The 10,101-nt window shown below is 47.9% G+C and overlaps 1 protein-coding gene across 7 annotated transcripts in view; it reads left to right on the top strand.

The window, feature by feature from the left end:
* INSYN1 (inhibitory synaptic factor 1) overlaps window positions 1-8,256 on the top strand; it is a 28,881-nt gene extending 20,625 nt beyond the window's left edge. For 4 of the 7 annotated variants that reach the window (XR_003681924.2, XM_028495814.2, XM_028495813.2 and 1 more), the window contains exon 10: window positions 6,868-8,246. The gene's annotated coding sequence lies outside the window, so the exon portion shown is untranslated. Of the gene's footprint in view, window positions 1-6,867 lie in introns of all 7 variants that reach the window. The other 3 variants (XR_003681925.2, XM_028495816.2, XM_028495817.2) reach the window with 2 other exon arrangements.
* The last annotated feature ends 1,845 nt before the right edge of the window (window positions 8,257-10,101 follow it).

Genomic DNA, 10,101 nt, shown 5'->3' with positions numbered 1-10,101 from the left:
GGCATGTGGGATCTTCCCGGACCGGGGCACGAACCCGTGTCCCCTGCATCGGCAGGCGGACTCTCAACCACTGTGCCACCAGGGAAGCCCTTCTCTGCTTTTTTAAGATGTGAGCTCTGGGCTGCAGACAAAGCGATAGAGAACGGCTGCGTTGAGTGAATCACTCTTTCACCCAATTGCCCCTGTGATCAGTGGCATTCCTGGGATGGTTGGGTGAGATAAAGGCTCAGGTGCTGGACAAGCTGAGTCTACATTAAGAATTAGGGCTCAGGGAGAGGCCAAGGATAGGATCAGTCAGGGCAAGGGAGGGGCTCCGTGTGTGAGCAGGGTCAGGGCTCAGTCTGCTCTCCCTGACTCAGCTCCCTGATCTCTAGTGTAAACTGTACTTCACATACAAAATGCGAAACAACTTGTCACTCTCCTGCCTTAAAACCTCCTATGAAAGAAAGAAAAAAGAAAAAAATTTCAGTGGTTCCTCGTGGCCTTTAGGATCACAAAACAGGACATTTAAGGGACTTCCCTGGTGGTTCAGGGGTTAAGACTCTGTGCTTCCACTGCAGGGGGCACTGGTTCGATCCCTGGTTAGGGAACTAAGATCCCACATGCCACATGGCCAAATGACAACAACAAACAAAGAAAAAAACAAAGCAGGACATTTAAGACCCTCCTAGCTTGGTGTCTGCTGGTCCCTGCCCTCCTTGCCACTCCCATCCACATAGCTTTCGTTCAAGGCAGATGAGCTGCTCGAAGTCCCTGAAGTGACTGCTTCCCTCTTGCCTCTGTGTTCTCAAGGCCATTTGCCTTCGTGGGACTGACCCTGCTTCCCCCTCTGTAGGGCCTAGAAGCTCCAGCTGTAGAACTGAACAAAGTTGGGTTTGATCCCTGCTTTATCACCAGCTGGCTGTGAGACTTGGGGCAAATAGCTTAGCCTCATTCAAGCACAGAGGCAGCCGTGCATGAGCCAGGGTGAGGCTTTCAGGGTGTGTCCCCAGACAGGGTTTTAACACATATGACTCATTTTAATCATTCGTTATTCCCGGTTGTGTTTATGTCTGATTAACACTTGGCATCCCAGTCCTACCCCTTCCTAGTGGCCTTGCTAGACTGCTGTGACTGGAAAGGTAGAAAGGACACTTCCCAGGCCCTCTTACAGCTGAAGCTGTGTGTGACTGCTGCATTCCAGAAGTTAGAGGCACTTTGACAAGACTGAGTTGGCAGATTTGGAGGCTACCTATGGCTGCTTTGGGCTGTTTGAGGCCAGCAAGCCTGGGTGTGGAAAGGCAGCAGCAGTTCAGGGTTGAGTCTTCCGACTCATGGGTGTGGGGAGGCAATAGCACGATCTCTGCTCTGCGGCCCGGCTACAGCAGCAAGGTCCTGAACCCAGTGCTTCCAGTGATTCCTCCCCTACACCCCATATTCTTTTTGCTGCCATAACCAGGTGCCACAAACTTAGAGGCTTAAAATAACACAAATCTGTTCTCTTAAGGCTGGAGGTCAGAAGTCCAAAATCAATCTCACTGGACTAAAATCAAGGTAGGCAGGCCTGGGTCCCACCTGGAGGCTCTAGAGGAGAATCCATTTCCTTGCCTTTTCCAGTTTCTAGAGGATGCTTGCATTCCTTGGGTCAGGGCCCCTTCCTCCATTTTCAAGTCAGCTCTTGCTTCTGTCATCCAATTTCTTTCTTTTTCTTTCTTTGTTTTCTGGCTCTGCTCTCCCGCCTCCCTCTTATATAACCTCCCTCGAGGTTATATTGGGCCCACCTGGATAATCCAGGATAATCTCCCCATCTCAAGATTCCTTTTTTTTTTTTTTAATTGAAGTATAGTTGGGAATTCCCTGGCAGTCCAGTGGTTAGGACTCCAAGCTTCCACTGCAGGGGGCAAAAGTTTGATCCCTGGTCAGGGAACTAAGATCCCACAAGCCGCGTGGCAAGGCCAAAAATAAATAAATAAGCGAAGTATAGTTGATTTATAATATTGTGTTAGTTTCAGGTGTATGGCAAAGTGATTCAGGTGTTTTTTTTTTCAGATTGTATTCCATTACAGGTTATTACAAGATGTTGAATATAATTCCCTGTGCTATACAGTAAATCTTTGCTGCTTATCTATTTCATGTATAGTTGTTTGCATCTGTTAATCCCATACTCCTAATTTGTCCCTCCCTCCCTCCCTCTCCCCTTTGGTAACCATAAGTTTGTTTTCTATGTCTGTGAGTCTGTTTCTGTTTTGTATATAGGTTCATTTGTATTACTGATATTTTTAGATTCCACATATACATGATATCATATAGTATTTGTCTTTCTCTGACTTACTTCACTAAGTATAATATTCTCTAGGTCTATCCATGTTGCTGCAAATGGCAATATTTCATTCTTTTTATGGCTGAGTAATACTCCACTATATATATATATATGTGTGTATATATATATATATATATATATATATATATGCACACCACATCTTCTTAAGCCAGTTGTCTGTTGATGGGCACATGGGTTGTTTCCATGTCTTGGCTATTGTAAATAGTGCTGCTATGAACATTGGGGTGCATGTATCTTTTCAAATTAGAGGGGTTTTTTTTCCAGATGTATAGCCAGGAGTAGGATTGCTGGATCATATGTTAGCTCTATTTTTAGTTTTTTAAGAAAACTCCATACTGTTTTCCATAGTGGCTGTACCAATTTGCATTCCCACCAAGAGTTTACAAGGGTTCTCTTTTCTCCACATCCTTGCCAACATTTATTATTTGCAGATTTTTTGTTGATAGTCATTCTGACAGGTGTGAGGTGATACCTCCTTGTGGTTTTGATTTGCATTTCTCTAAAAATTAGCGATGTTGAGCATCTTTTCAAGCTCCTCTTGGCCATCTATATGTCTTCGTTGGAAAAATATCTATTTGTCTTCTGTCCATTTTTTGATTGGGTTGTTTGTTTTTTCAATATTAAGGTGCATGAGCTGTTTGTATATTTTGGATATTAACCCCTTATCAGTCACATTATTTGCAGATATTTTCTCCCATTCGTAGGTTGTTTTTTCATTTTGTTGATGGTTTCCTTTGCTGTGCAAAAGCCTTTAAGTTTGATTAGGCCCTGTTGGTTTATCTTTGATTTTATCTCTTTTGCGTTGGGAGACTGACCTAAGAAAATATTGCTACCATTTATGTCAGAGAATGTTTGGCCTATATTCTCTTCTAGGAGTTTTAAGGTGTCATGTCTTATATTTAGGTTTTTAGACCATTTTGAGTTTATTTTGGTATACAGTGTGAGGGAGTGTTCTAATTTCATTGATTAACATGAGGCTGTCCAGCTTTCCCAACACCATTTGTTGAAGAGACTGTCTTTTCTCCATTGTATATTCTTGCCTTGTTTGCCATAGGTTAATTGACCATAGGTGCATGTGTTTATTTCTGGGCTCTCTATTCTGTTCCACTGAGCTATATGTCTGTTTTTGTGCCAGTACCATCCATGCTGTTTTGATTACTGTTGCTTTGTAGCATAGTCTGAAGCAGTGCCTCCAGCTTTGTTCTTTTCCTTCAGGATTACTTTGGCAATTCTGGGCCTTTTGTGGTTTCATATAAATTTTAGGATTATTTGTTCTAGTTCTGTGAAAAATGTCATGGGTATTTTGATAGGGTTTGCATTAAATTTGTAGATGGCTTTGGGTAGTATGGCCATTTTAATATTAATTCTTCCAACCCAAGAGCAAATGGATATCTTTCCATTTCTTTGAGTCATCTTCAATTTCCTTCATCAATGTTTTATAGTTTTCAGCATATAGGTCTTTCATCTCCTTGGTTAAGTTTATTCCTAGGTTTATTCCTAGGTATTTTTTTAATGCAATTTTAAATGAGATTGTTTCCTTACTTTTTCTTTCTGATATTTCATTATTAGTGTAAAAAAATGCAAAATATTTCTGTATATTAATCTTATATCCTGCTACCTTGCTGAATTCATTGATTAGTTCTAATAGTTTTTGTGTGGAAAGTGTTCTCTATATAGAGTATTATATCATCTGCAAATAGTGACAGTTTTACTTCTTCCCTTCTGATCTGGATACCTTTTATTTCTTTATCCTGTCTGATTGCTCTGGCTAGGACTTCCAATACTATGTTGAATAGAAGTGGTGAGAGTGGGCATCCTTGTCTTGTTCCTGAATTTAGCAGGAAGGCTTTCAGCTTTTCACTGTTGAGTATTATGTTGGTTGTGGGTTTGTTGTAAAAGGCTTTTATTATGTTGAGATATGATCCTTCTATACCCACTTTGGTGAGATCAAGATTCTTAATTTACATCTGCAAAGTCTTCTTTACCATTGTAAGATAATATTCACAGGTTCCAGAAATTAGGATGGGGATATTGGGGGGGTGCATTATTCAGCCTACCACAATGCCTTTCTAAAGTGGCCAAGGTAACAGCCTCCTGGCTGGTCAGTTCTGTAGTATTCTGGGAGTCATTCCTGGAGACCCAGCCTCAAGCCTGCTCCTTCAGCCCTTCCAATGATTTTGTAAACACCCAGGACGCTGAGTTCAACCTCTTTCTGCTTAAAATACAGTAGCTTCTGTTTCCTATACCCAACCAAGACTAAAATACCAATTATCCTTCAAGTCTCAGTTCAAATGTCACCATCTTTGGTAAGCCTACCCCAATTCCTCCAAGGTTCCTTCTCCCTACTCTGGACCCCACAGGTCCTCCTAGATCAAACCTCCCTAGTGGATTATGGCCTGTCTATCCAGCTATAGCACGGGATCAAACATAAAGGAAGGCTTCATAGAGAAGTGAACCAGAGGCCATCAGCTGAGAGCAACTTCCTAAGCATTAAGCCTTGGATGTGGACTGAGGCAGGCATGGCCTGGGAAGGACTGGGATCAGCCAGGGTAGAGCCAGGCTACCTGGGAATCTAGCAACACAAGGAGGGAAGCCTGGGATAGGAACACCACCTCAACCCTGCAAAACTCCCGGGGCTCAGAAGAAAAACAAAAGGAATCGTCAGATACAGAAGCAAGCCAGCAGCTGGACACACGTGAAACAGTACATTTTTCAGCTCCAGGGCTGCTGTCCAGTCTGGGGCTTCATGGCCCTGAATCCAGAAATGCAGAAACAATGGCATGTGACAGAAGGGACAGGCCCTGATCCACAGGAGAATGTGGAGGGTCAAATCTAGAAAACAACCAATAAGCAGAAGCTGAATCTCCCTTGACAAGGCAGAAAAGGAAACAGGCCAAATGATGTCCTCAGTCTACGGCAGGCCCTGACCCTACCTCACCTGGGACAGGGCAAGCAGTCTGGCCCCAGAACCCAGAAGGGCATGCCCATGCCTGGGTGTAAATGGAGCAAGCAAACTGTTCCTTAAAAGTGTCAGGTGCATGCAACGCATCAAAGAAGACTCTGCATGCCACCTTAGATGACGTGAATATGAAGATGGGACAATAGGGAAAGACAGCCCTGCAGAAGACCATCTCCACTGGCAGGCAAGAGCTAAAGAATCCAAACTAGAAAATGCAGAGGTTCTGTCCTGCCTGTCGCTGTTGTGTGCTGCGACATCAGGCAGACCCCATGTCCTCCCTGGGTCTCAATCTCTTCCATCTGTACGGTGGGAACGGTAGACTCCATGCCGAAGGGTTTAGGGAAATAAGGAAAACAAGAGAGCTCTGTGCAAAGTAGGGGGTTAGGAAGGGCAGAGGAGTGGGAGATGCAGATCCTGCACCATGGCAGGACAGAGGATCTGCCTGAGGAGGGAGGTCTGGGAGGCCTGGGGTGTCACTAATGAGGTCCCAGAAGACAGGGCTGGGCATGAGTGAGCTTAAGGAACCAGCCCTCCTCCATTCTGACACTAGGCATACTTCAAATTAATAATTAAAATGCTTCCTGTCAGATTCCAGCCTGACACATAATTAGAGCAGCTCCAGGCTTTAGGCGATGGTGGTGAAAACAGTTCTTGTTAGAAAGAGGCTTTTCTGGGGATGAGCTGGGTGAGGATAGAACCCTCCTCCCCAGATTTTGCCATCACAGCCTCCCTCCATCCGCATTCCAAATAGATATAGACAGGGGTTTTCCTTCCAGCCTGGGGAGGGGTGGAGGTGTGAGAAGGAGCATCCATTTCCCCATCTGCCTGCACCGGGGGGTGGGGGTTGGACAAGGTGCATCTAGCTGACATGAGAGGATAGCGCAGGGGTCTGTGCAAGGAGGGCAGGTGGGGACTCCTTGGACTTTCAAAGTCCAGACAGAAGAATCTGGGGCCAGCTGCAAATCCCGAATGCCACCCCAACCTGTGTATACAAGGTATTGCTATCATATCCTGTCTTCCCAGGACTGCTGGAGAGTAGCTGAGCTCAGCCACCAACTCTTTAGTGGGCAAAGCATCCCAGGCCCCTCCCCACCCACCCATGGCATCCATCACTTCCTTCTAGAGCAGAGCCCTTCCTATCAACAAAGTGGGGCATGGACCCAGGAGTCCTAGCTCCCAGCCCCTGGACTTCTCAGCCCCCCAGGAGCAAAGCTTGGAGGGGCTGTCCATGGTTCCAGAGAAACTTCCAGTTTTCAGGCTCTTCCCCTATCAGGAGTTCTCCCAGAGCCTCACCCAGTCAACTCCTTCCTCCAGAGTCCAGTCCCTGAGCCCTATCAAACCGTCCTACCTCCTCACCTGCCACCAGGCCTGGCCCCCCAAGAGAGGGAAGGGACCATCACAGCTTAGCTCATTCAGGGAGAGCCATGAGTGCCAACCCTGGGGCTTCACCCTGAGGGGTCTGCCCTTAGGAGCTTAGCAATCAGCGCTCTTGCCAAAGCTACCTATTAGAAGAAGAAAATCATTTTAGAGTAATGTTGTATTGCTTCATTGAAGTTGCCTTCATAAATATTTTAAATGTGTTTATTAGGAAAACCGCAGGAGCAGAGAAGAGGCTGCTGAGGCTGGGAGGAGAGATGGCTTGTGAGGTCTCAGCCGCCACTGCCACCACCACCAATGAAACATCTACCCCCTCAGAGGGGCTGGCCCTGTGGGGCTTGCAAAGAGGAGAAGCCCACTTTGTTGGGCTGCCCTCCCCCCCTTGTGAAGGTGGCTGCTCTGATGCCATGTTCCTGTCCTCAGATTGAACCCCAGAAGGCAATATAACAGAGTCCTATGGACCCAGTGCTGAGCTGGGGCAAGAGCCCTCCTCTGAATGCTGCTCTGAGTTGCTGGGCAACTGCTCCCCTTCTCTGACTCAGTGGTACAGGGGAAAGAGCTGGGAGGTCCCTTCCTGGGCAGGCTGAGGTACCCAGATTTGTGGATGCTGTCCTTCACTCTCCTCCCCCCGACTCTTTCATCTACTCCCTTCTCCCCATGCACATACCCATCCAGAGCCACATCAGACCAGGAGCAACAGAGCCACAGCAGGTGCACAGAGCCAGACAACCATCCCCAGGAGCCCCTCAGCCCAGGCATCTCAGCCTAGCCTTGTCCCACTCCAGTGCGCAGGGAGACCCCAGCTCAGGGACCTGGGGAAGGGGTAAGAATGGTATCTCCTACCCCATTATCCCTCTGTGGGGGTGGGGCAGGGATGGAGGTGCCATGGCTGCCTCTGACACAGCTCCTCTCCTTGGGTAAGAGCCTCTTTCTCTTCCCCAAGCCAAAGCCAACAAGCCAATTAAACCCTGAGAAAGTAGAATCGATCTGCAGGCCAAGGGATTACATTGATCTGCAGTGCTGGTACCCAGGGGGCCATGGCTGCCTCCCCCTCGAGCCTGGTGCTCCTTCTACTGCCATCTTCAGCTGAGCAACGAGCAATCCTCCCCATGCTCACCTCTATCCTCCTGCACTCCTCCACCCCTGCCACACCCTGTCTGACCGCCTATCCCCTCTCTGTTGGTCTGGGCTGAGCCTGAGGCCATCTGTTCAGACCTATTCATTCACATCACATAAGTGCAGGTGAGGTGACACCATGAAGCCTCTGTCCTTTGGGCTATCTCTCTTCATCTCAGTCAACCAGGGAAGGGGGCTACTGCTCTTGACCTCAGTTTGCAGGACACAGAGTACCCAGCACCCCAAGGGTTAGCAGGTAGCATTCCCCACACAGAGGGTGGGAGTGGGTGAACATGGAGCTTAGGGAAACTTCTCTGGTAAATAAAAAAAGACATGACTTGCAATTACCATATCAATTGTTTCTGGGTAAATAGGTGCTGTCTAAGAGATTTTTAAAATAGATTATTCCTTTAAATAGGTTAAGTACCCTTTGGCAGCCTCATTTACATTATTCATTTGCTGGGAAATCCTTTTTTCAGGGATGGTGCAGAAATAAACTTCAGCCTCAGTCTGAATTCCATTCAGAGACTGGATTAATGTGGTTTGGGTACTTCCCTGCCTGCAATGTACCAGAGGACAGGGGCTGCTCTGTGCCCTGGGCTGGGTGGGGGAAATCCAGACCTGCTCTAGGGAGGATATGAACTCCCAGAGAGCAGCTAAGGAGCCAGTGCCTTATTATGGCTGTGAAACACCGAGATGCAGTCAGGGATCCAGGGGGATACACAGGAGGGAGTACATAGGATTTCCATAGACAGAGAAGAGAGAGGGCAGACCCAGTGGAGGAAGAGCTTGAGCAAAGGCTTTTATAAACAGGATTGAATATGATCCATACAACTTCTTCTGCTCCGTCAGTCACCTCTGTCCCCTTCTCCCTCATCACCCATCCTCCAGAAAGAGCAAAATGGACTCCTCTCCCAGTATTGCCAAGCCCACTCCACAAATGCCCCAGGTCTGGAGTCCCTGGCCACCAGCACATTGTCTTGTAGGGCTGGCCCAGATCCTTCCAGCTGCAGCGGACGGGCGGACACTCAGAAGGGCAGCCTGGGTGGAGATACCAAGGAAATCAGCACCCTGGCCATGACTCCCCGGTCACCAAAGCCCTCAGCGTGGTCACCCAAGGAGGCTGAGCTTGCTCTGCAACCTGGCCAGCTTCAGGTTCTCAGAATGTTTGCTGAAGCTGTCACCAGTGAGCACGTGGACTTCAAAGTAATTATGAAAGCTATAGGAGCAAGAAGTAATGCGTTCATTCATTAGCAACAAATTACACTATATTATCTTAGCAAATAAGGCAAAATGTTAGCTCAGTGGCTGGCAGAGACACATGTTGGTCCTTACTCCCAGCGCCCTGAGAATGGGGTCACATTCTGCAGGAACCGCTTAGGAGAGGATATTGAAACACAAGAGGCAGGAAGGGAATGGGATAGGGTGCAGACTAGGACCCTGGGAGCCTGACAGTCTGTGAATCATGCGACTAGACAACTAGACTCCAGAGAGGTAAGTTTTGAGACTGAGGAAGGACTAGAGGCCAGAGACCTTGCAGGAGGGTGGTGGAAGACAGTGGAGGAGGAAAGATTCTATACTATTGTCACTCCGGATAGAGCAGGTCTGCAGAACCACGGAGGCCACAGAATATCCTGGGGCAGAAGCAAGTTTGAGGCAGGGAGGAAAGAAATCAGGAAGAGCGTGAAGGGTGCTTCCTTGAGCCTGGCACACGCGCACAGACTGCTGGGCTGCAGCGAGCAGGACAGATGGTCCTTCCCTTCGTGGTGCTGGAGGGAGGGAGGGAGCCAGAACCTGCCATGTGACTGTGCACATCTGGAGGCCTGGGGGCGACAAGGGAGGGAGACAGAGGGAGGAGGGGAGGCAGTGGGTGGAAAAGGAGGGAACCCCCTTTCTCCTGTCCTCAGGTGAAGGGGGCTGAGTCATCATCCCTGACACCCCATCTTTTCTCACTTCCCTGGAGCCTGGGTGCCTGGTCTGACCAAGGGTAGGAACTCAGGGTTCCTGCTCTCCTCTGGGTCCCACAACACAGGGAATAGGGCCCCCCTCTTCTCCACACTAAACAAGATCACTTCCTTTAACCTTTCTCACACCTGTATTGTCTGTGATTCCTTCAGTGAGAAAACAAATACCCTTTGGTCTGATTCAGTCATCACTGAGAACAGCTGGCTTGTCTCATGTGCCTGGTCTCCAAAGCCTCGGCTCAGGGCTGTCTCTCTGAATCCTATTTCGCATTAACTTGTAAGCTAGGCAGGAGCCCCTGGGGTACGCACATCAAATATTTAGCAATGATCTCAACCAGCTGCCTCAGAACTTCTGCGGGGGAGGG

This window comes from Physeter macrocephalus, chromosome 11, assembly GCF_002837175.3.
Source record: "Physeter macrocephalus isolate SW-GA chromosome 11, ASM283717v5, whole genome shotgun sequence".
Classification (NCBI taxonomy): Eukaryota; Metazoa; Chordata; class Mammalia; order Artiodactyla; family Physeteridae; genus Physeter; species Physeter macrocephalus.
The sequence above is the reverse complement of the archived record's forward strand: the minus strand, read 5'-3'. Positions and strand labels throughout refer to the sequence as shown.